Raw genomic sequence first — 25576 nt, forward strand, 5'->3', positions numbered from 1 at the left:
ATTGAATGGAGAGAGGGCCGGTATCGATTCCCGCGGAGTCTTTGATCTCGAAGAGGTTCGGGGGGTCAAACTCCAGAGCCCATTATCCGCAAGCCCGGATTCGCGCCAAGGAGGCTGGATGAGCAGGGAGCCAGGAGTCGGGAGCCGGGTCCTGGAAGTCTGGACCCAGCATCTGGGATGCCGGGAAGCCGACTCTTAGTCAAAGGGAATATCTTCGGCACGCGGATCTTAAAGCGTCTCCTATCTCTTGTATTTCGGCGCTGATGGGGACGAGGAGGGTACAGGGGTGCTCGACGAGGCGGTTCCTAGCTGGTTCCTAGTTCGCAGACGAGAAGCCGGCTCCAGCTTCGAGTTTCCAGCTCCCAGCGCCAAGCTCGACGCTCGATCCTCCCTCCGTCTCGACGCCTCGTTCCGTCTCGACGTCTCCCGATGAGCTTTCGAGTGCGAAGCTTCGGTCGGTCCAAAGATTAGTGCCGTTTAGCTCGAGTGGAGACGACGACGTCCTCCTACCAAACGACGCCATTGTGCTGCCGGCAAGACGGGGGGCCTTTGATTTCGACATTGTGCCGAGGCGCGACTCGCGACTTTAACGCCGATCCGGGGAAGGGCTGCGCGAAATAACGCATGCGCCTAATGTCAAAGTCGGAACTACCACTCGGAGGGGTAATTACAGGCTCGATGGGAGAGAAACCATCCCTAGGGATCTGGGAGCTGCAAACGTGCGCGCAGCTTCCCCGATCTTCCGCTGGTTTCCCATCTAGGGAAGAAAAAGCACCAAGCGTTGCTCAAAGGCACTCGGATTCATCTCGTGAATACCGTACTTTGCATTAAATCACACGTGCGTTTAAGTTCAATTTAAGTATGACTTTTTTTTTATGCAGAGTCGAAGCGAATGCTTCGGGTTTGAGTACTGAAAATCCTGGAAAATTGTTTCCCGGGGGATATAAGGAGTCAGAATTTGGATCGATCGAGGATCTGGGGATTCTGGGGAATTATTACCACACCGGTGGTCGGCGAGTTTAAGTGGAAATACCTTCGACCTGAAATACCTTCGCCCTCGGAGCTCCCCCGCGCAATTAGTGGTTCATCGCCCAGGCGAAGAGGCGGTTCGTAATTATATCCTTTAAAATATCGCAGTTAAATTGAAAAGTCCTTTCCTTCGTTATTTTGGATGCCGAGACGCGTGAGCGGGGGCAGGGACTTGATTTATAAAAGGTCGCCCTCCTCTGGGTACCGATTTGCTAACCACTAATTACCTACCCCGCGAAGACGTCGTAAAGTCCGCGTAAAAGTTCATTCTAAATCATATACCTGTGGGAGGGGAAATACTTAATTTGATCGATGGTCCTTCGATCCTTCTAATTGATTTCCGGGATGTGTCGACTCCGCCCCCGTTGCTTGCGACCCTCGCATTAAACCCGAAGAGTCTCTTTAATAGCCTCGAATGTATCCACCCGACGAGTTGGATTCAACAAAAATATTGAAAATAATTCGTATAAAAATGCACGTCTTCGAGAATGAACGAACAAATGAAATTTCCTAGAAAATTCGGCAAAATCCATGGCCGAAACCCCGAAATTATCTTTTAGCAATTAAATCCCCCCGGGATATATTTACGTGATTAATATCCACTTGATTGATGATCTCTCGTTCCTTCTAATCGATCCTCAAGATGCTGCGTCCAGGACCTCCGCGTCCGGCAGATTAATTACCGCACGGTTCATGAAGGATCCTGAACGGATTAATGGATTCGAGAATTTCGGAGGGGTGCTCGGAGACTTTGTAAAATTCCGGTATGACTCGGGGGAGGGGGGAAACTTATTAATTGCGAGTTATCGTGTGCCGATTGTACCGTAAAACCGGCGGATCGGGGAAAAGTTCCTCCTGGGAGATAACCACGTAGCCCGAGTTAGCCGGGAAGTTTTTAATCTCGTTAAAAGTACGTTTCCGGGTACCTTTCATCGATTCCGAAGGCATCCCGGCTGCGAAAGTTGGCCTGGAATGAAATATAGAGCGCCTCGTTAAGGGCGTCAAAGAAATTAATAGATCCTGGCCGGGTGGAAATTTTCGAAAATTTTAAGGACCCCTCGGGTCCTGCGAGAATTCCAGAGGCTGGATCAAGGGCTCGTTAAGGTTTAAAGATCTCCCACCAATCCGTTGCCGATCGGGGGTCAGAGAAGATCAATTATGCCTGGCTAACGATTACCCCCGAGTGGCGGCTCGCAACGATGGCGTTAATTCTCATCTGTTTGTCCTAACCGAAGTAGTTACCGAAGTTTGACGAGATGCCCGAACTTCGGGAATCCTAACGAGATTCCGCCCGGTTAAGGACCTCACTGAAAAGTTCGAGTAGTTCCAGGCCCTGAAACTACTCGTTGTTTTACGACCTCGAAGAAAATCGTCCGGGAGCAACCGATGACGTCCGAAGATCCATGCGATAGTCCTCAGCGTCCTGGCTGTCAACTCTTTAATTAGGACTCCGAACTTATTTCCCAACCTAATATTATCTAAAACAGAACATTGAAGAAACACCAAGAAGTCGCCAGATTCTCTGAAGTGGCCCACCTAAGGCTGAAAGGCCCGCCGGGTCCGTTTTGTTCCCTTCGGAGGCACCTCTACCTGTTGGCCTTCTCCTAAATGGCGACGATACGTCACCGAAAATTCGCTCCGTATCTTCGGCCACCATCGCGGCGACATGACACCTGCTACCCGTTGCCATAACTTCGTCTGAAGTCGCGCCGACAGATCCCTCGGATGTAATCTCACGCGACCGTAGTTAACGCGGGTAGAAGAACGACCTGAAAGGTACAAAATTGCTGGGAAATCGTTCCCTTCGGAGCTGATGGAGGAACTCTGGATAGGTATAGAGCTCCGAATTTCCCGACCCTAAATCACTGCCTCGATCGGTTCTTTCTAAATTAATTCCCCAGTCTCTAAAATAGGAGTCTAAACGTCAGCCATTTTAAAATCCATCCCTTTTAAAAATGTACCTTGGGTAATATTGAAAAATTCAACGGGGTAATTTCTTTCCAACCGACTGGATGCATTATTCGACATGTCATTCCAATTACGTTGAAAGTCTCGGAGCATGACAACGGCGACACCCCCAAGCCTCAGGGCTCGTCCCTCGTCGGACATTCCCGGTCTATCGATTAAATAATAACTGCATTATTAACTCGGCACAAAAGTTGCGGACTGTAGCATAATGTGCGTCGGCATGCGAGGCGATGTTATCGCGCACGCACAAACCTAATCACAGTTGTGGAAATAGGTTCGCGGGGGGTGAAGGCCCCAAAAACCGAGTAGCCTAAACGCAGGGGAATGCGTGTCTCAGGGTACATCGATTACACGGGACGCTTATCAGCCGGCCCGATAAAGACCTCCCCATTTCCCAATTCCCTGAAAAGGAAAACCCCAGCAACGCCGAGCAGTAATTTAAATTCGGAATTAATTCGAATTTCTCGCAGGTAAAATGACGGATCAGGCGCGGATTTCCCCTCGACCTGAGGGGAACGTTTCATTATTTTCTTTGTACTTCCGCACGTTATACCGCGTTTGCGATTGCGTGCCGCATTATTCTTTATTCCAAGCCCGGTACCTAGGCTCCCGTATATTTTTGACGGCTCGGCGGTCGATTTTCCAGACGTAGCGTGGGTGGCAGATCGTTATATCGGCGGTCCTGGAAAGAAACGAGCTTACCGGGTCCGTGAAAGCGAGGGGGCTGGGGAAAAGGGAAATTTCGACGGCGACCACCTGAGTCCCCTCGCCGACCATGCTAATTCCCACAGACGGCTCTTTAAGCCCCTCCACCGCGAACGCGCCACCGGTTAGTCCGGAATATCCTTTGACGAGGCCCTGTTGGACCGGATGGAACAATTACCGTTTAATTGACTTTCCAATCACTATTTACATTTTCACTCCTCGGGGAAAACTGCATAAATTAAAAGGGAGGGTGGAGAAAAATCGCCCCCGAGGCGCTGCACCCTGGCAGGGGTGCATGCCTCGACTGTCGATAATTTGGTGAACTCTAATTAGAACGCAGCCCCGAACCCCGAGGAATTCCTCCGGCTTGCCTTATTATTTAAGACTTGTCTCTCGAAACTGCTCGTCTCGGGCTTAACTATGCAGAGGGGCTAATAGAGCCGACTTCCACATTAAATCCTCAGCACGAGGAAAGCGCAAGCTATGCATAAAGCTCGGCCCAGCTCGGCGAAGATCGAGATGCAATTACTGGGGGGTGGAGAACAACCCTGCAACTTGGGAGCGGCCTGACACTTGTCGAGATCACACGCCGGATTAAAGCTGTACCTTTGCATGCATTAATTCTGCATATTCAACGACTGGATGCAGTTTCGATTTTTAGGGGTGTGATATTCCCTTGAAATTTATATAGTAGATTTATGATACACCTTTAGGGGTGCTTCGGGGACGTGGTGCCAGTTTTCTCGGACATTTAATTCTGGTTCAAGGGTGGCGGTCGAGATTCGCGCTCGAGGTTGGTGCATCGCGATGCATCGGCGCGATGCACTCGAGCCTCGCACCGATAAGGCTCGTCCTCCGGTCCGGGGACCATAACTCGGGCTCTGAACTCGAAGATAGATTCTTCGCGCATAACTCGGGCCTCCCTCAAAGGTGCCGATGCGCCGGTAAGGCCGGGATCGTTTTTCCCGGCGCGGCCGATAAAATGATCGGCGCCTCCGCGAGCGGCGCGCGAGGCCCTCGAGAGGGGCATCAAAGCGCCTATAATTGGACGTCAGGTTGCGAGGGTCTATATTTAGGGCGACGCCTTTCTACGAGGACCTTAGGGGGAGGCCGGACCTCTTAACGTCACGAGACCCGCGAATTATTGCGCCATTCCGGTCACTTAGGGGGCGACCGGCCCTTATTAAGCACACCTAAGGCCGACCTCTTCGAGGTGCACCGATAGGTGCCGAAACCCGGGAGTAACCTCGAAGAACGATCGCGACCTCCATCGATCGTACCACCACCCTCGACAGCGTCCTTGTCCTCTTTCTCGTCCCTTCTTCTCCTCTACCTACCCCTAGGGTCCTCGATGCGTAAGGAATCCCCTAAAAGGCGGGAAAAATTGGGGGAGGAAAAATGGTCCCCAGCTCGCGGGGTCGCGGCTCGTCCAATTAGCGCGACTCGTTCAGACGGCGGGAGTTCGCGGTTTCTCGCGATTGCATTTTTTTCCCGCCCCCCCGCAAATTGGCCGAGCTGAATAAGCCCCGCGGAATCCCGGGAAACCGCCGGCTCGAGCCCTCGGGAGCCCCATTGAAACGGGAACGCTTCGGGATAATGCCGATTTGAAGGGGGTGGATTAAACAAATTAGGAGATTGTACGTTTAGATATCTGGAAAAAGAGAAATTATTTTCGCGACTTTTACGCGCAGGAACGGGGGGTCCGAATTCTCGGGAAAGGGTTAAGGGTTGAAAAAGAAGTCAGACCTCGTAGAAAGGACGTTTCCCGCCATGGAAGCACGTTTTCCGAGGGATGAATGGATTTCGGGAGTCCTGGCCGGGATCCAGGGCCTGTGTGTCGGGGAGCTTGAAAGGAGGAGACCCACCCCTTTGGTCGTGAGATTTTGGGGCTGTCACTCCGTGGACCATGGGAGATGGGGTTGCAAGGGGTAGATGGAGGCCCAGGATTACGGGAGTCACAACGCCGGCATAAACACAGCTTGCCGGCTCTCATTCGTCGCTGACGAGGGGCGAGACGGGCCCATTGGCCGAGATTAGGCCGATGGCAGATTTCGAAAAAGCAACCCTTGACAGCTTAATGCCGAGATCGGAATCTAAACCAGCCATTTAGGACGCATCGTCGAGCCCGAATACCCGCCGAGCCGATTTTCCTTCCATCGCTTTTCTTCGCCATTCGGGGATTTTCCCCCGGCCCTGCTCCCCTTTGGCCATTGTGCACCGATGCACTTTCCTCCGGTAACCCCGTTGCGATTTTCAACCCCTCCGGGGGCCCTCGCCTCTCTCAGATTTTATGAGAACCCCGAAACCAGAATGCGCTTCGCAAATCTGACTCGATTAACTCGAGAGTTCGAATCCAGATTTTCCATTTTGAAAAATCCGCCGGATCAACTGGAAAAATTCGGATCTCGTGTGGTTCGTCTAGAAGGATTTGCGGAGACTTTAGAGGGGCATTCGTTCCCTCTGGGTATTACTTTGTTCCTTTTATTTCTAGTTATTTTATTTAGATCGACTCCCTGGAGGTTTCGCCACCTCCCTGGGAGGAAAATCGAGGGATATCTGCTTTCCATTTTTCTTCTTTCTCTCTTTTTACGTGGCGGAGCATGTATTTGCATATTCGCCTTAATGTCCCCCGGATCCTCTTAGGAAACTCGCCGACGTCCTGGTCTTCTGCAAATGGAGGGCATCCGAGCGAAGTGTTCGGCCGGTCTCCGGGGACCTGACGGAGGCGAAATGTTCGGGGGTGGATCCGCCCAGGGACACGGGGGTGGGTTTGTATACCCCAGAACGGGATATAGGAAATACAAGACCGTCGATCTCCCAGCGGGGGCAAATCCTTCGGGCTTACCGGTGTAAGCTCCTCCTGCCGACTTCGGGCTGTCCCTTTTGCGCTGCCATCTTCTCCCGAACAGGGAAATATAGAACCTCGCAAAAAGGGACCGAACTGCGAAAAGACCTGGAAGAGGTCCTGCAGACCTTGCAAAAAGGGAAAAATGTCACGCAAATTACTGCGACGTTTAAAAAATGGATTAATCGATTGTTTGTTACGTCTAGGGGAAGTTCTTCGGCTCGAGCGTCGGCCTGGACTCGGTGGCGCCTTTCTTTATCTTTTTTTTTTTCCTGGCGACGTCAAAGGATCGGCTTCTTCGGGACATCAAAGACAGGCCGTGGCCTTCGGTCTCGTCGCCGGGAAGAATTTCGGCTCCGGCCCACAATAGCGACACGAAAAGTCGCGTGTTCCGTCCCGATAACTTCGAATGGTCTGACTCACGACTCGACCACCGCGCTCGAAGGCGTTTCACAATGTTTCGGGCTTGCCCACCGAGCTTTTCCTGCGATAAGATGGCCTAATATTGACACGCCGTCAGTATTTACTGGAAACGTGGGTAGATTAGGCGAGGCGGGTACATATTTGTACGGACTTGAAATGGGTGATCGCTCTGCCCCGGGGACGATGTGCTCCGAGAATTGTGCTCCTCGCCGATGGACTCGATTCGCCGTGATAGCGCTATCATCCCTAAAAAAAATAGTTTTGGAGTAGAGATTACATGAAGCGGCAAGATATAGGCTTTGCAAATTTTTTCGCAAATTTTTCTTAAGAGCGAGGTGGCGGCGCGACGACGGCCATCAAACACCGGCGACAGGCCGATCGTTCACCCCGAAGAAGCAGAAAAATGGCGGCCCTGAGTCGGGTTTTAACAAAAACGCGGCTTTTAATGAGAATTAAGTCTAACGAACTAGAGTCGCGGATAAATTTTTCAAAGCCACCCCCGGGCGGGGTTAACGCCCAACGGGGTGGAGAGTCGCATGGTCCTCGAGCCTCGTCACCGGAAGCGTTCGCCATTAGCGGGCACGCAATTAGCGCCCGTTATACGCGTTTCCGTGACTCGACGTCGCCGTCGACGTCGTAATCCGACGTCCGTGAAACCACGTTACCGTGGGCACCTCCTAAACGGCAAAGACCGAGTCCAAGGGGAGCGCCTTTCTCCGAAAAACGGCGATTACGGCGTCGCGACGCCCAGCGGTGCCGGCCGAAAGAACACCCCCGTGGAGGGACAAAGTGGCTACAATCAACCCCGGAATGAAAACAAGGCGGCGTATTTTTTATCCCTCGAAAGGACCTTTGAAGTCTGAAATCCCGAAGTCCTGGAATCTCGGCAGTGCCAGCGGACGCCGGGGTTATTATTTTCCGTGGGGGTGGAGCGAAGTGAAAAGGGTGGTTTTTCAATACCCTCGTAGGGTTTCCTTTTTTACGGAGGTGGGAGGTGAGTGCCGGGGAAATATCGCGCAACTTCAAGGGCCAAGGTGTCGATAATCGGAATCAGTTCCAGAGAGCCTGACGGCCGCGGGACCAGTTAAGGCGCGGTGTTAAGGGACAAAATTAAAGGGCTCTCGAGCATTTTGCGCATTCGAGGGCTCTTGCGTGCAGACCGACGATATTCCAACGCGAACGCAACTGCAATCTCCCGATGCAGACCGGTACTTTCGTCTTGTACGAATGCGGAGCACGGCAAACGCAGCGCCGTTTACGGCTCCGAGTGAACGAGGTGGAACCTTCCCTTCGATTTCGCGGTTCTTATTTCTTCTGGGGTGACAAGTGCCTGGAGGGTTTCTTGGGCCGGAAGAAAAGAACGAGGTCCTTCCAGAAGGACTCCAACTCATTCTCCTCCCGCTCGTTTGTATATATACCCACGCGAATTTACAAATAAATTCCACGGGCAACTTGGGAATTTTTTTACACAGTTATAATTAATAATTGCGGAAGGGAGTTCGAAAATGTTTACAGTGGGTGAGCTAGGGAGCTGGGGAGCGGAAAGGTGGAAGTGAAATTCCTGGATACGGAGCTCAAAGGGATTCCTCTGGCAGTCCTCGCAGGGTGGCCGAGAAGGAGCCTGGAATGCTGGCCGGAAGTTCCCCGACTACGAAATGACATTATGCACAGACCACGAGGCCGCGATTATGAGAACTCCGAGGATGACCCTCGTCTTGAACCGAAATTAAAATGATCCTGATCGCCATTGAAACGTTTCTGGGAACCGTCGACTAGAATCCTGGAGGAGCGGCAGGACTCGAAACCGGCGAGACGAAAAATATTTATGGGCTCGTTCTGAACGGCGACGGAGTTCCTCTGGGCGAGTCTCCCAAGGAGTGTTTACCGAAAACGCGGAAGAGCGGGAAGAAGGAGGAAGCAAAATTCCGGGACCCGGCTCCAGGTTCCCCTCTCTACCACGTGGTCCCCGAGGGAAGCTGGAACGCGGAACGGAAGTTCCCGACTCGGCTTTGCGTGTGTTCGCCCCGACGCACGCACGTGGGTGAATGCGGCGTAACACACGCCGCCATAATATAACGTTTCCATTTAATATCTTTACGAGGGCCCGGCGAAAATGATGAGGTTTCCTGTTTTTAATAATGCACCCGGGCGCACCTAAGCCCCGTAACTCTTCGGCGTCGCCGGGCGTCGGCGTCCCCTCGCTCCCTTCTTACGTGGTAGCGGTGGGCCATTGCGCACATTTTTTTTTAACCCTCTCCTTTCTCCTACAACTTCCCATAAGTGCCAAAAATATGCATTTCTCCTCCAGTCATATAAATACAATTTCAAACACAGCGGAGGAATTTCTTCCTGAATTTTTTCTCCGCGGTACCGCGTTCTCCACGCGCCGCCATCTTGGAGAACCGTCGACCTCGGTTTCTTTGACTTGTAAGCGACATTTGTTACGGGTTTTCAAGTATTCCAAGTATTCTAGGGTTTCCGGAATTTTTATCAGGATATTGGAGGGGATCGGAAGTTTGTGACGAAGGGTTCTTGGTGTTTCTTCCAGAACTGTACCGCAGAGTTGGCTGGCGTTTCTCACGGGCTCCCCCGAGGAAAGGGCGCGGGATTAAAGTCGAACGATGAAATTTTCACGGCCAATATCCAGCCAAGCCCGACATCCGCCGGCACTTCGGATTGTTCTTCGGCGGCGAGTTCAAGCCAAGGCACAATGCCATTGTTACGGGCCGCCATAATGACGGCGGCATTATAAATGAACGTCTGCAACTAATTTGGGCCCAGGCGGAACGCCACTTTGCCGCTTTGCCGGCTCCGCTTGCGTTTCTGGGCTCCCTCTGATCGACCGACAGGCCTGGGCTACGGCTTTTCCGGTCTCCGTTTCCGGAATTTCCCAGGCTCGGAAAAGAAGGCGCAAAAAAAAACACAAGGACCCACGACTAGGAAGCGATCCGTACTTTGGGACTCTGGAAATTGGATACAGGGCGGTGCTCCGAACGACGCACTGCAACAGGAGGCAGGAATTATTCGAGGAGTCCTGCTGCCGGCAATTATCCTGGAAAAATTGAAAACGATTCGGAATTTATTATTCCAGGAGGCCAGATGGCGCGCAGAGGAAAGGAAAGCGGTTTTAAGGGCTCAAGGAGGTTTAACTTGGGGTCCTGGACCATCAGGCTGGATATGAGGATTCAGCCCCAGGACTATCCGGATTTTAATCCTGGAGTCTCGGGTCTTCATTTCGAGGGTGTCGAGCTTCGTGTTTTGGGTTTCGGCCAGGATTTCGCGCAAATACAATACACAGGACGGCAAATATTGGAGGTCCTTGTATACTGGAGGAAAGGGAATTTCTGCAGGACGCTCTTCGGGGTTCAGGATCGCCGGAGGAGTTTGACCGACTGCTCTTCCGGGTTACTCTGCTAGCAAAGGACGGCAAGAAGGTTCCTTTCTCCTTTACGTCTTATTCTCCTCCTCAAGCTCGGTCGTCCTCTCCCTTTCTTGCCGGAGTCTTCGCTGGACCTCCTCGTTTTTTCCTCTTTTCCCTCTCTTTTCTGTCTCGCGCGAAAGTCGAGTTAACACCACTCGACTGCCGGAATCGACCTCGGAGGAAAAAGGAACGGGACGAGAGCGGGAATATCGGGTCCGGATTGAGGGAAGCGCGATTCCTTCGGGATAGGAGGGCGTCTGCAGGATTTCTTCTCTTCCGGGACTTCTGGTACAGGGATTTCGGGGAGGGAGAAAACATCGGCTTCCTTGTTCTTGACACCCCTGGGCGTGGACTTGGATGTTGAAAACCGAGAATCAAGTGTCACCGTAATTGGTGCATCCGGGTGACACGTGGTTGCGCCTCTCCGATGCATCCGGACGCTGCAACAAAAAGTAGAAAATCTCTATGAAAATTGAATTTCGTGAAGAATTAATTTGGGGTGAAATTAAATTCAGAATATCCTTCTTTTAGTTTTTAAGTGCTAGTTCGACGTGAGAGGGTAACCAAAAAATAATCACGGGATGATTACGAAGATCGCTCCCGACATCTTTGGGATCCCGATACCCCTTATCACCTCGTGAGTGTTCCTGGCAGATCCGCCCTCTCGTGAAAAATCATCCCCCGTGCCGGGGGTGTAATTACTCGACGCGTTTCTTCGGCCCTTCCTGAAGGGCTCGCCTCGCTCTTCGTGGCGCGATGGCGCACCTCGATGTACATCTGGGAAATCGAAAGGTGTTTTCGCGTTATTAATCTTCCGCCGAAGACGCGACGTGAAATATGGTCCCGACCTCCGGGCTGGGTCTCGCCGATCGGGCCGATTCGATCTGTACCAATCGCGGACGCATTGTGTTACACGCCAAGGGAGGAGGAATGCCTAGGAGGAACGCGATTTTGCAGCCAGTATCCTGCCATGTACCATGACCTGCCCCACGTACCCGGCATGCCTCCTCCATGTCCTCATATCAGCGTCCCATGCTCGAAGAAAGATAATCCAAAATCCGACATCCCAGAAAATAGTCGCCAGAAATTCAACATTAATTGTTACAAAATATGAAATTATCCAAGATATTTAGCAATTTTTCCTTCCTCGATACCTATGACCGCCACGGATTGAGCGTTAATTATCGTGAATGAAAAAATTAACCAATGCGTATTTAGGAGTTAATTCTTCTCCGAGAGCCCTTTTTCGCGGCGTATTTCGAGGCGAAGAACCCCCGCGGATAAAAGCAAAAATGGAGAAAATTTCTCTGGAGACGGATTCTCCGGCACAAATCGATAAACCTCAACTATTTCCCCAGGCGAGGTATTCCCCGGAGCGAATACTTTGTTTATCCGGAACGCGGCCTATAGAATTTTAATTAAGCCCCCGTAAGCCGCGACGGCGGATGCTGGAGGGGCATCCTGTCGGAAATCCGGGAAGGGATGAAAGACGGGATCCACGCATCGGCGTGTCGGGAACTCTTCCACCCCCGAGGGGGTGCAACGGGCACGTGAAAAAATGCACCCTGCAATAAAAGCATAAATGCCCTAAGCGCGCCGGTAAGCTCGGTACCGGCAACGTGAAATATCGCAGTACACGAAGATTTTCAAATTCCGTGGGTTTCGCCGTCCCACGTATGCCGTTCGAGGCATTCCTCTCTCCCCCCGGGAAAAATATCATAATACAAGAACGTCGACGTTTCGCGTTTTGTTCATTTCACAGCGGCGTGCGCCGAACCCCTCGGATTTCTCCGGAAAAATTCCGGAAAAAAAATCGGCGTTCCCGAGGTATGAAACGTCACATGCGCCGCTAAAATGGAATGCCCTTTATTTAAATTCCCCCCTTTTATACATTTCTCGTCGGCCATTTTTTCTAGGAGTTAAGTCCTGAATTTAATTTTATTTCGCTGTTTGTTCCACCTTCGCGCGGATCCCGACATCAGATTCGTCGTGTCACGTAGAGTGTGCAAAATGTGACGAGTAAATTTTTAATTTTATTCTTAGGAGATCCAGTTCAGGCGGGGGCGCCCCATCTCGCGAGCCTCGGTATCACTCGTCCTGATAGCGCCATCCATTTGCAGCATCCAGGATCCCCTCTTAGACGACACCTCGGGGGTGAGACGCTCCCCCCTCGACATCCCTTAGGTCGCGGCATTAAATTCGACGTGTCGCGTGGAATAAACAAAAGAGAATCCCGAGACGTGGGTGATCCAAGAGAGGGCCGGGGGACACGGGCTTACGCGTGGAGTGGCATGCGGTATCCGTCAGGGCATTCAAATATACAGAGTGGTATTATTTATGGGCCGAGGGGCACCCCGACGAGCCTGGGGGATCCTGGGGGTAAAAAACGATTCCCGGGCGCCTTCCCTCCATTCGACGTCCCGGAAAGCCTCGCCCACGGGAGAGGATCCCGCGGTGCCCTCCGTTAGCACCGAGCAAATAAATATGGCCGACCGTTTTAACGACGGCTTCTGACGAGCCGACGGTTTCGGCGGAGATATCAGCCATTGAATCACTTAGGAAAAATATATAAGGTTCGATTACTCGGAAGCTTTCCTTCCTCCTCCGGCCCCTAGTCATCAGTTATCACCCTGGCGATTTTTCTAGCACCACCCCTGGACCCCCTTCCCACTAATTATTTTTTTTTCTCCTTCAAAAGACATCAATTTTCATCTAGATAAATTAAACTCCCTCGCTAACCCGTGATTTCTCCCAGGGGAATTTTTCGCGCCAAGTGCACGGGGTGCTGCCTCGGCTTTCGGGGAAAGCCTTCTCCCACGGCTTCGCTTAAGCTTGGAATTTACGCACCCAAAGTGCAAGTATCTCGTCGGGAGTACTTAGTCCTCCCGAAAATGTGGCCGAACGAAGGGGCCATCGATTCGCTGTCGGTCGTGGAAATTTCAATAAGCCAATCGGGGTAATGGATTGGCGCACGCACGTGCGTCTTCTGTACCGCGTCGGAAGTGCGCATTGTCGGGGAGTCCGCCGTCTAGGGATCTTCTGGATCCATGGGGAAGTCTCCCCGACGGGGATACTGCGGAATCGAGAAATCCTCACGTGACGGCACGTGGAATTGCCGGGGCCATTATGGCAGAGAGGCGGAATAAGCGGCCGAATAAAGCCTCCTATTTCCCGCGGCGTGTCAATTGTAACGCGCGATATTGGGCCGCCAGTATTATCCCGACTTCTATAGATAGCTTATCGACGGAGACGAGAGCCGCCTCGAGAGATACTCCCTTTATCAGCCATAAATTGTTTCCCGGATTTCGTTGTATCTATCTCGAGCTGGATTACGGGCACCGCCTTGCACATATAACACGTGCATCCGGGATTACGGAAATTTCTTGAACTCACTCCTACTCATCTAAGATGTGTCATCGAACAAAAACTCATCCGCTATTATCCTGCCTGATTATTAAAAATTACATAACTCTTGATAATACGTCGGAAAAGTTGGGTTATTGCCCTGAGAAAAAAAAAATTCTTTGAACCAAAGAAATATTTGGTTAAATTAAATTAAATTGTCATAATTCCGAATTAACGATGCATCCAATTTATTGGAATCTATTTGAGTGAATTTATTCTTTGAACTGTCAAAATATATTCTTTGGTACTAGTCAAAGAAATGTTTCCTTGGGTCGGTGGCATTTCATTCTCAGGATATGCATCTATATTTTTTTTGTGGGGAGGGAGGGGTATTGAACCTTATCAAACGTTTCCACGGCATGCCGAGGAATTCCCGAGTTCCGTCCTCGGCCAAGTCCATCAATCTGGCAATGCTTCGAAAGCTGCAGAAGTACAACGACAACTCTGTGCAGATGCAACTCGAGGTACCGGTGCAACTTCTGGCATCGACGTAGGCCGGGATAGTAATGGGTCGAGGGTCCATACTCGATGGCGCACTTCTATTTGCATACGAAACGAGACGAAACGCCGAGCTGCAGTTTCCCACAGATAGAGGAAGACAGGGAGGGCCGGGGGCGGGGAGAAAGAGGGAACGACAGAGAGCGAGAGAGACGATCCGTCGCTAACGAGCCGACGTCACTGAATAACCCATATCTATATTTTACGAGGAGTCGTACTAACGGGGGTACGATCGTTTTCTTCCATTTCGTCCTTTTTAATTTTCGTCCTCCCTCATTTTTTTCCCCCTGCCGTACTTTCCTCCAAATCCGAGGGCCGCGTAACTTACGCGGAATCTCGGTAGACGGCGATGCCAAGATACACCCACGCGTACCAATCTCTCGGAAATAAAATCCCAGCCTGAGAATGAAGAGGGGTTCCGACCTGTTATGACCGAGAGGGTATCGGGACGTGCTCCTTTTTTATCCCCAAGCGGATATTTCGAGCTCCAGTCCCAAAAAGGGATCTTTATTGGACAAATCTTCCGGCCGCTTTAAATAAGGATCTCCGCGGTCGAGAGGAGTTCGATGGGGTGCATCGGATCGTCGCTGAGATGCATAAAATTAAAAAATCCAAAATGGGACGTTTTTCGGCACAAGTCGGACCGTCAGTTCCTACGTATTTATTTAAAATGTTTAAATCTCCTTTCATTTTGATAATTAATATCGGTAATATAGGGTGGCGGGAGTAGTCGATCTCGTTCAATGTGTTGCTTTCATCGCAGGTTTCGTCAGCTCCAGAACGAGAAATAGTTACACCCATTTGCTGTAACAAATGAGGGTTCGTAAGGGCACTCTTCGGCTCTCTCTTCAGGGCTTTAAACGAGCCCAGGATGGACGACGTGCGAAGGAAGTCCGGCATGTCGATGACCATAGACACGGTCACCACGTGAACTTCCCATGGCTAGACCCCTCCAAATGTGCCCGTCTTCCCCGGGGCCCGTAAGATTTACGGCCACCATAAAGCAGGAGAAAAAAAAGCATTACATCAACTCCACGGGGTTCCAGGGCCAGTTTTATTTCCGTCGTTACATTCGCCCGGTGCACAACCGAAATGTACTCCGGGCAACAAATCTCATTTTGCTTTTGCAACGTCAACCGTTCCCTGGAGTCATCGCGACTGCATCGCGATAAACATCCAAATCGCGACTTCCTGTTCACCGAAAGTTATCATTTCGATGTGGAAATAATTTCCAAGCAAACGTTCATTTCTCTCAGCCCCATGGAATTCTCATGTCGGGCGGCGATCGGAAATATCCTCGGAATGTCCTTCCTCCGGGAGGTCCCTTTAAACAGTCGAAGTTGTAAGACCGTCATGTTCGAGGCGTCGGATAAAAAAATGCAGAAATGCAAGTAACTGCATACCTCTTACTCGGTATACTCGGTACGACGTAGGTGCAGGTCTCTCGTGCAGTCACGCAACAATGTCGCGAAGTGGCGCCTATAGCGGCGTTAACTAGTGATTTCTTGGTAATGCCAGAAAAAGAAAGGAAGTACGGATGCATTCGTTAAAAATCCGGAATAATAGCCCCGGGGAAGCAATCTTTCCCCGTGGAGAACGCGGTTCTCCACGCGGCTCGTAACGACCCGATCGGTGTAAACGGCGTTAACGGGCGACGCCTCGCGAGCCGTTGGGCTGGCTCGTCCGGTGATTTTTTGCCGTTAATGAAGCTGTCCCGCCCGGCTGCGAAACGGCCCGGCATTAGCGAAACGCGCGGTGGCTCAAGACGTACCTCGAGTTTGCGCGACAGCGCAATTACAATAAAGTGCCGCCGCGACGGCGTTGCGTACCCGGCGAGCCGTCACCCACCTCGAGGTAGGTGCACCGGGTCGCACCGACGGGTTAAATTAAATCCGGCTAATGTAACCCCCGGGTGCATTAGACCTCCGGAGTTGGTACCAACCTCTCTCCGGGGGGCTGAGGAACTCTACCGTGCCGGTGGTACCAGGTTTATGCCAGTGCTGCAGAAGTGGTACCAAAGTGGTACTCCTGGTATCACCGCCGGTACCGAGGTTAAATCGACGCTGAGGAGTTGGTACCAAAGGTAGAATATTGACACCGGTACGGTAGAAGTGATCGATTTCTTCATGAATTCTTCCAGAAAAAATTTTGCCCACGGAAATTCCGTAGAGTATCGGCATCGATTCTGCAGAAATGTTGGATTTCTTAGCGAATTATTGCAAGATACATTTTTTCCGCGGAAGTTCTGGTACACGTTGGACCGATGGTAGTGGTACCGAGAACGGATATGTATCGCATCTACCCTGCAGTAGCAGGGTACCAATCTTGAAATGGCAGGGTCATTGCTGCACCGGTGTTACCAATACCATTGCGGTCTGTAGTATCGTTACCACCACTATGACGCAAAGCCCCTCCAGCGGGAGAAGTTAACCGTCGACGTCGACGAAAGAAACGAACCTGCGGGGACCAGCTGGAGCGCCCGGGATTCGCGGCGAATCGCTTTCGTCACGGCGCCGCCATCTTCCCGGTCCAGCCCATGAGGACAAAGAGGGAACCGGGACGCCTCGGGACACGAGCTTGGAGGGAGCGAAAAGGTCGCTGGGACCTTTGTCGGAATCGTAGCTCTCGGGTCGCTGGGCCATTTTGCGGGCCCCACGACCCGGACTAGTCCGCCGATCACGAGAATGTCATCGCCGTCATCGGCAACGTTTCGTCTGCAAAGTATCCAAATACCGAATTTCGGTTCAGGTTCCTAACCTGCCTCTCTTCCCCAGGATCTTATCCCGGGTACCTCGTAAACGAGGCTCGAGGGTTCGTGATCTTAACCCGTGGGCTCATGCCTCGCCGGAAATCCAATTTTGTTCTCAAATTTGTTGGAGGCGACGAAAAATGATCCCACAAAGTGAGGTCGAGCACTGATCGGAATGCCAGTTAAGGGGCCATCTTTCCTCCGCGTCCGAAAATTCTCGATAACTGAATTTTCCGATTTTCCCCGGGAAACCGATAACCGCGGTACCTCCCCCAATTAATCGGGTTCCTTTGGCGAGGTCGACCCCCCGCAAGCAGCGACTCTCTCGTTACCCTCCCCCGCCCCAATTAAAGGTTTAGCGGCGCGTGCCCGGCGTGCTCTCGTTGTGTCGAGGGAGAGGGGAGAAAAGAAGGAACGAGCGAAAATCAATAAAATCCCTGGCGGCGGAGTAAGTCGGCTGCATTCATCGGCCACCCCATTTCTATAACATATTTGCAACCCCCTTGCAACTGCATCCCCTCTGGTCCGCTCCCCTTCTCTCCACGCGGGCATCCCCCCACTCCTCGCCATCACTTGGGGGCATGACGACAATTTATTTTATTTAAAAATTCGAAATCAGCGTTTTGGATAACTCTGACTCATGATCTTCTCTAATTCACAAAAAATGGTGGTTCCCACTCGGAAGCTAACATTTACGAAAGTCCAGAGTTCCGAATCAGGAGGGTTATCTAAAAAGAACAAAAAGTTCATTTAGGCTATGCCTTCGAAATGTCCGAAAACAGTTAATTTTTCGAAGGCGGCCCTCCGAGCAGGGGGTGGACCGCTCATGCGCGAGGTGGACTCGAGCACGGCCGGCGCCGTACTGGGGTGGCGCGCCGACGAGTAGTTGCGGCGGCGGCCGCCAGGCGGCGGCGCGACGAGGGCGCCGCACGCGAGGCCCGACCTTCGCTGGCTTCCTCCGGCCAACCGGCGAGCGGCGCTCGTCAGGCCTGTCAGTTAGTGCCGTGGCGCCGCGACGCTACGTTGTCCCACGCGCTCCTGCGGTCTTCTCGGGTGCTCGCGTGTGCGCCGCCGTGCGTGGTCCTCCCGATAACCGCACAGCGGGAAACTAGCAAGCTATGGCCGATAGGTAGTGACTGATAACCCGCGCGGCCCGACGGGATGCCAAACGCCGGCTCGTAAGAGGCCGCGACCTCTGGTGTGTTCCTCAACAGAATTGAAAAGATTCCTTTCAATTTTTTCAATTCTGTCCTGCATTTCTTTTCTGTGCTTGGTGGTGTTGTGCGCGTGTTCAGGTGGTCCCCAGGAAGGATACCGAGGCGCGAAGGGTCAGTTTCATTTTTTTCTTTTCCTTTGCCCCTACTATTTACACAGATAAGCACGCGCATTTTTGGCGCTTCCGGCCTGCGGCACTTCTCTCCTCGCCGGACCGAGATAACCGCGCCAACTTCCCGCGGCAAGTTCTTATCGATCCGCCCTAACGACTCGAGTTTGCCCGTAACTGTTTAGCAGAGACCCTAGGAAAATGCACACTAGATTTGCAGAGGGACGCTTGTACCGAATTACTGCACAGTTACTGCTGCTGCATTTGCGCTAATTCGGCTCCCCAAGGCCCGTGGATATTTTGCGGTGAATTATTATCCTAACTCCGGGAGACCCGAACGACTCCCCGCGACTCTACTCGCTGCTCGACTCGGCGTCGATCCTTAATATTGTACCATTAATTAAAAATAGAAAGAAAATTTACAAATACGGGTTCCCTGAGTTCTTGAAGAGGCAATCATGGATCCCCTGTCGAGAAAGACTTCTTTTTCAATTTTCGACCCGACTTCATATCCTGTCGTCACCACGCTGGGGCCTTTTCGTCGGTGCCATTTCGCCCCTCGCGGTGTGTGGCACCTCTCATTGTTTATATCGCCATAAAACAGGAAACTGCTCGACACCAAATCATCCTCGCTAAACGGCCTCGCTCGGCAAAGAAACGAGCAAACGGCGGTTTTATAGTGGATTTCGCATTTGACCGTTTCTTTTTTTTCTCCTCGTCCGAGGACCCCCTGCGGCACGTTCTCCAGGTCGCGTCTTCGTGGTCGATTTTATAAACGCACGCGAGTCCGGCGTCGAGGTCTCTCGTTCCATCATCGAAACTACAACTTGTTCGATAAAAGAAAAAAAGAAAAACGCGAGGGAGAATAGAGGGTCTTCCCAGAGGTGGATTTTTCAGTTTCTCTGTATGGGAGCTCGAGTTGGAATTTTTATACTATATACAAGTAGGATTATAAGATATAAACGGGTCTTGGGGTAATGTAAGGACCTAATACCTTGACGGTAGATAGTTTAATTTCTATGTCTAGACCTAAAGCAGATTTTTTGATTAGCATTGGATCTAAATATTAGGACCTAGCAGTAGGACGCGAAGAGTGAAACAGGAGCAAAAGAAGCGTTAAGTTAGGCGGTGAAAATTTCGAGTCGCGGTTGCGTCGGGATTTTTGGCGGAAGTCCCATGAAGAGTCCTTAAGGAGAGGTGCCGAAGAGCACGGCTTTCCCCGGAATGAATCAAGACGAGGCCGATTAATCCGGCTAAGCCCGACCTCGGTTCCCACCTCGACGGGCCTGGAGGACGGGATTAGCGAGTCCTTCCACCCCTAGCCGGGGGCCAGGGGGTTTCAGGGGGTTCCAGGGTGTCGCACGCACGTCTCGTCCGGGAACAAATGAAATTTCGCCCCGGCAAATTGCGTGAAAGCTGCGCCGCAGAAGTCGCCCTCTCCCCCTCGGGCCTGCCGGTCGATTAACGCCGTGGATCCCCAAGATTTGCTAATTTCCCGAAGGGGGGCCGACCGCCCCCAGGGAAGGGTGGAAAAGTCATTCCCCGGGAATCGGCAGTCGGTCCGCGTGTCGACCCGTAAATCCCCGCGATTCCGCAGCGGAATCGCTCCACTCGTGTGTCCCCAGACATCTCGAGACGACTCTTCGCCCCGGAAAGCTCAGAGATCACCGTCTCGGGATTTTCGGGATGCTGATAACTCGCCACGCCTCTTTCAAGCCTCGCCTGGAATACCGATATCCCTTGACCCGGGTTAGAGAGAATGCGATCGTAATGGAAAAGCTGGAAAAATTGCCGAGGCTCAAGGAAAATCCGGGAAAGGCGACGATTGGACTGGGGGGACTAATTTTTTCAAATCGTCGGATAATCCAATTTACCCGCTGATTAATTCCGAGTTTATTCGAATTTGGCGCGTGTATATTTTTCACAATTTTCTGCCACTACAAATCCACGCTTCAATTAAATTTATTTATTTAAATTGCCACGACTAATCGAATCCTTTCATTTTTAATTCTTTCCTATCTTTTTTCTTTTTTTTTAAGTTTAGACCGAGTCATCCGTTAACTCTGGATTTATTTTACACGTACGGGGGCGTGCAGTTAATGCCGACAATAATCAAGGAAGTACTCGGGGGGGGCCCCGCTATTCGCGGCAACAATACGCTAATTCGCGTATCGGTGAATTCATTGCCGGCCGGTCACACCGCGGTCGGTCGAAATAATCGAAATGGTAATGATCGATTTGCATAATTGACGGTGGGGCAATGAAAACGGCGCCGAGTGTCCTCGTGTCGGGGGCCTACGGTTTCATGGGGTCGTTTTCGCGAAAAATGTGTTACGCCTCCGTAAACGCCCGCCTTCGCGGTATTCTTTTTACGAGCCGTGGCGCGAAATTCCCCGACCCCGTTTGATGGCCCAGAAGGAGGGCAGAGCTGTGACACGCGAAACGTCAATGGAGGACGACAGATGCGCGGCTGTAAAGTTGAAGGAAAAAGAAAAAAAAAGCATTTGACCGATCGGCGTGCATCCATCTGCGCCGTCAGACGGTGCAGCGGTGCATATGGGGAGCCATTACGCGACGATGAACCCGGAGGACCGGAAGGATCGATTCTCTTCAAACGATGATAGGCAATGGAGGTTTCGTAAAAAAACATATACAGGAGTAATATTCTCGAAGGATAAAAAAATAGGGGAAAAAAAATGAAGAGCGCAGAAGTGCATCTCTGGGGACACTTGGTCTCGAGGGGGTGAGGAGTTTGCGGTTCCTTAATTCGGCGTTTCGTAAGGCCGTTGCACAGAGGGGCCCGGAAATTACAGGATCCCGAAGAAGGGCCTCTCGCCGAGGTAGACGGCCAGATGCCGGCGGAGGTGAAATTTAAAATGGCCCAGGGTGTCGGCGCACCTGATTGCAGAGCATCCATCTGCGCCGTCAGGAGGTGCAGAAGTGCGCCCTGGGAACCATTACGTGTCGGTAAACACCGAAACGCACCTACCCGTTCCCCGACGCCTGTTGGCGGAGGCCCTTGAATTCGCCCATCGTCACGTTTTCGTACTCTCACATCCTGGCATTCTCATATTATCGGGGTCTCACATTCTCGCGAACGCCGAACGTGGGCAGATAATGGGTTTCTAATTGCCGGCCCAGGGCCAGGGCGAGGACCTGCCACCCCGACGTTGAAAGGAAAAAAAGGGAAATTGGGCCGTAGACGGGCGAAAAATCGACCCTGGAAAGGAAGACTGATGACGAAGAGGAACTCGAAGAGGAACCCGAAGAGCAACTCGAAGAGCAACCCGAAGAGGACCCAATCGACCGTGGAATCCGGCTACACGTGCAACCTGGGTCCAGCTTCTGGCAGAGGACAACGTCCCGTGGACGAATTAGACAGGACCCCATGCAGATGAGACACGACTCCTGGACTTCTACCTCTTCCCTCGGGACGATCCTCGCCCTGAGAAGAGTCGTTTGTCCGATTTTATTGCCCTATCTCGGGCTCAGGACCCGGATTACCGTTCGGCCGGACGGTCTACAAGGGGCGTTGCGATTTGCGCGAGTTATGGCCAATTGTGTGACAAATGTACGGCGTTTGTCATGTAAAGTTGCAGCTGGAGCTCGCCTGTTCTCCTTGTAGAGACTTTGGAAGAACTGCCTCGATCCGAGATCGTCAACTCGGAGTGACGTCGACCTCGAGCTCGCGTTTAACCTGACTAATTCGCGATGTACTCTTCGGGATCGTCACAAAATTTCGATGCAACGAAACGTCAGGTGCTTCGAGTGCCATCGGGCTCGCCCGGGACGGAATTTCGCGGACAAAAGTGTTCCCGTTTTACGGGGTACCGGACGATTAACGACCCGGAATTGTCGCCGGTGAAATTCCGTCCGGATCGGTCGCGCTTTCCGCTGGGAAATGCATTTATGACACGCGTACACCCACGGACGTGGGTGCGATTTGCGGCGTGTCGCTCGTCGGAGTGCTTTTTCAATTCCGCGACTCGCCGGCAACGGGCACAGCTTGAGACCCTCGCCCATCGGGCGACTCCTAAAACCATTAAAGACAATGAACATTACCCCCGGAGACACTCGAGGCACTCTGTACTCTTAGCATGCGGCCTTTAATGACCACTTCGCACCGGGGATCGTTTAAATGCCGGCCGGAGTTCAGCTCCCACGGGGAACCCTAGCTCGTAAAGATCGGCAGGATTTTTAGCCCCGTGACAGACGTAGAAATATCCGAGAGAAGGAGTCCTTGATCCTTAAAAAAAAAAAGTCCCTCAATCCCATACCTCTCTTATTCCAAGCATCCTCCCGTGGAAGATGCTCCTCTCCTAAAATTTTCCCTTATCCGTCACACGACTCGTCATCATCGTAGGAATTTTTGACAATGATGAGCCGAGATTCACTTAAAAAAAAAAAATTCCTCCTCTCAGGGGATATCCTTTTTTTCTAAAAAATTTCGAATTTCCGTCATCCAGGTGAATCGCTTTACTCTCAGCCCTGGTTAACTGACCTGCTCTAACATTTCCAGGATCCCCCTGGAACCACTCTCAAGTCGAATCCGGGGCTAGGGAAGACTTTCTTCGGGCTCGAAGAAAGCCGTCGATCCGAGAGCCGGATCGCGCGATTCCCCGGCCATTTGTCAAGCTCGTTAATGCGACGGGGTGCCTAAGTTTACGCGTACTTTAATGCCCGCTCAGCTCGAATTGATTCAATGGCGTATTAAAGCGATCATAAATTCGAACGGCTTTGCCCGTGGGTCGCCGCGGGATCGGGTTAGGTGTGCGAGTAGCTCTTTTATAAGACCAGCGATTCCTCCTCTTCCTCGGGGAACGACTTCGACGTGTCTCGAACTCGACTTCCCATGCATTCCTGTTAAAGGATCCGCGAACCTGGCGATAAAAGGGGAGGCGAACGGACGCCATTAAGCCGCGTCCCATGGGACGTCCCAGGCTTAGGGACGTATCTTCGCGTTTTCGAAATATATTTTACACTTCCCGAATATCGCTACTTGTGCTCGTTATCCTCATCCTCCCTGCCCCCTCCCGAGGGGGGGACATGTCTTAGGCGGGGGCCCGTAACTGTGATTTTTACGGTTCGACATAAATTTCCCGCTTTAGGGGCGGATTATTTGAGGAAACGTTTCCTGCGCGGCTGATTTATGCCGGAGGTGCGGACGACCTGGCGGAACGCGTTTTCTCGGGGTCCCTTGTAACGCCGAATTTTATATGTCTTTCATTCCTGATCTGCGTATTGTTTTTCTTTTTTTTTTTTTAATTAATTAATCCAGAATTGTAAAACTGGGGGCGGCGGGGTGCGTAAAAATCTTGACGACCTCGCGACTACTTCCAATGTCCCTTCGGAGGGCTCGTTGCGAACGGGCCTTTCCGTTCATAACCCGTTGTAAATACTCGTATGCTAATCGCCGACGTCGCGGCGGAAATTTACTATTCCCTCTGCAGGCTCTCTCGGTCGGTGATCTTCTATATCATCGCCGTCCCCGTTTCTCTGTCTCGTTGGCTAAAGTAAATTTACTTAGAAAAGTACCGACGGGAACGCCTTTGCGGAGGTATTTTTGGCCGCGGGATCGCAGGGCTTTTGGTTTTGCGATAAACTCCCCGAGAGCGACGTATCTTGAAATTGATTAGTGAACGCGAATTTTTTTTTTTTTTTGAGTCATTTCTAGTAGAAGCACTTTGTCCGCCGTTATTGCGTATTACGCGCAATAACGGGCCGATTAGTACCGACGCAACCGCGGCTTATCGTGCCAGTGATAGAGCCCACGTCCCAGAAAAAGTGCAACGATACGCGCGAAAACGCAGTATCCGGCGGCAACGCTCGCGGTTGTTATTAAGTGCGTCCGTTTAACGAGTAATAAACGGGACGTTAAATTAAATCAAATCCCCGGGCGGGTCGCTCGATAAGCGAGACTTCGCCGCGACTTTTTCTCACCGCGGCCGAATCGCCCCCGGTGAAATATGTCCGGCCGTTTAACGTCACATTTAACTACTATGTCGCAGGTGTGTACCTTTTTCATTACATTGCACCGACTCGTAACGACTCGTATCCCGCGCCGCGCCAAAGCCAATTCTCGAGACCGACACCTGCGGCGTTTAACGCGGCCCGGCCGTTTACAACGACCGTTCGAAAGGGATTCCCTCGTTGCGACGAACATCCTTTATGGGAAGTATTTTTTCCGCAATCGTTAGGAAGACCTCGGAACCGGCGAATATCGGAACCGGCATCATAAAGGAGAACTCATCGGCGTTACTTTGGTATCGCCTTAACGGAGGGCGCGTTGCAAGGCCCCTTAAACCGTTGTGTTCCTTAAACGGACGCAAGGATTCGTTAGCAGAGACGAAACGCGGGGGAAAGAGGGAGAGGGAAAAACTCCTCGTCGGAGAGGAAGGTCGCGGATTTAACACCTGAGGTGTTCGGCGTAAACGTTCGGCCGTTTAACGGCGCGCCTTCTCGGGAGGTTCTCTTCCGTTACAGGGGCGGCAGGGTACGGTGTTTTGTCCGGTGCATGCCCAGCGTTAACGAGCACGCTCGATAAGTTACTTCTGCAGGTTCGATCGTACGTGGGGCGAGACGCCGCGGATACGGGAAGGAACGGAAGGAGGGAAGAGAAGCGGCCTTAAAGGCGGCGGAGAGCGACTTATAATTTCCGCGGGGAGCGCTGAATTTATAGAGCCGGCTCGGCAGGTTACGGGCACGGACTAAACGCGCGGCCATAAACTGCAATCAATTGCACGAAAGTCGTCGAACGACGCCAACGGGGCCAGAAGCTGCTCCGAGGGACCGCGGAAAGGAGCTGCGAAGTGCAGCGCGCGGAGTCGCCGACGGCGACGGTAGACGTCCGCTCCGAAAGACACGAAATGAGGGTAAAAATGAAATTGGAATCGAGAGCGACCGCGAGAAATGGAAAAACCAGCCCCTACCCCGAAGGCCACCGGAGAGGGGTAGGTTATGAAAAAAATTGCGGAGTTATTAAAACGCGATATACCAATTCGCGGGGGCCACCGTAGGTCGATATATAAACCTCGAGAGTCGTTCCCGTAGTAACCTCATGGGTGAACCCCATGAGGCCGGCGGCGGTAAAACATATCCAGCGGTAATTGTCCAGGTCCTCCCCGTTTTCCAGGGCGCTTCCAACCCCCCGCACTCGGTCGGTCTGCGGTCGGCTGGAATAATCTTCCGGCCACGAAGAAATTGTTACCC

General features: G+C 52.0%; 1 protein-coding gene across 1 annotated transcript in view; it reads left to right on the forward strand.

Annotated features, from left to right (window-relative positions):
* The first annotated feature begins 18060 nt into the window (after positions 1-18060).
* LOC105699176 (discoidin domain-containing receptor 2) overlaps positions 18061-25576 on the forward strand; it is a 78897-nt gene continuing 71381 nt past the window's right edge. Inside the window, exon 1 of the mRNA XM_012423976.1 lies at positions 18061-18371. The gene's annotated coding sequence lies outside the window, so the exon portion shown is untranslated. The remainder of the gene's footprint in view (positions 18372-25576) is intronic.

This window comes from Orussus abietinus, unplaced genomic scaffold (assembly GCF_000612105.2).
Source record: "Orussus abietinus isolate OABI.00-Male unplaced genomic scaffold, Oabi_2.0 scaffold3, whole genome shotgun sequence".
Lineage (NCBI taxonomy): Eukaryota > Metazoa > Arthropoda > Insecta > Hymenoptera > Orussidae > Orussus > Orussus abietinus.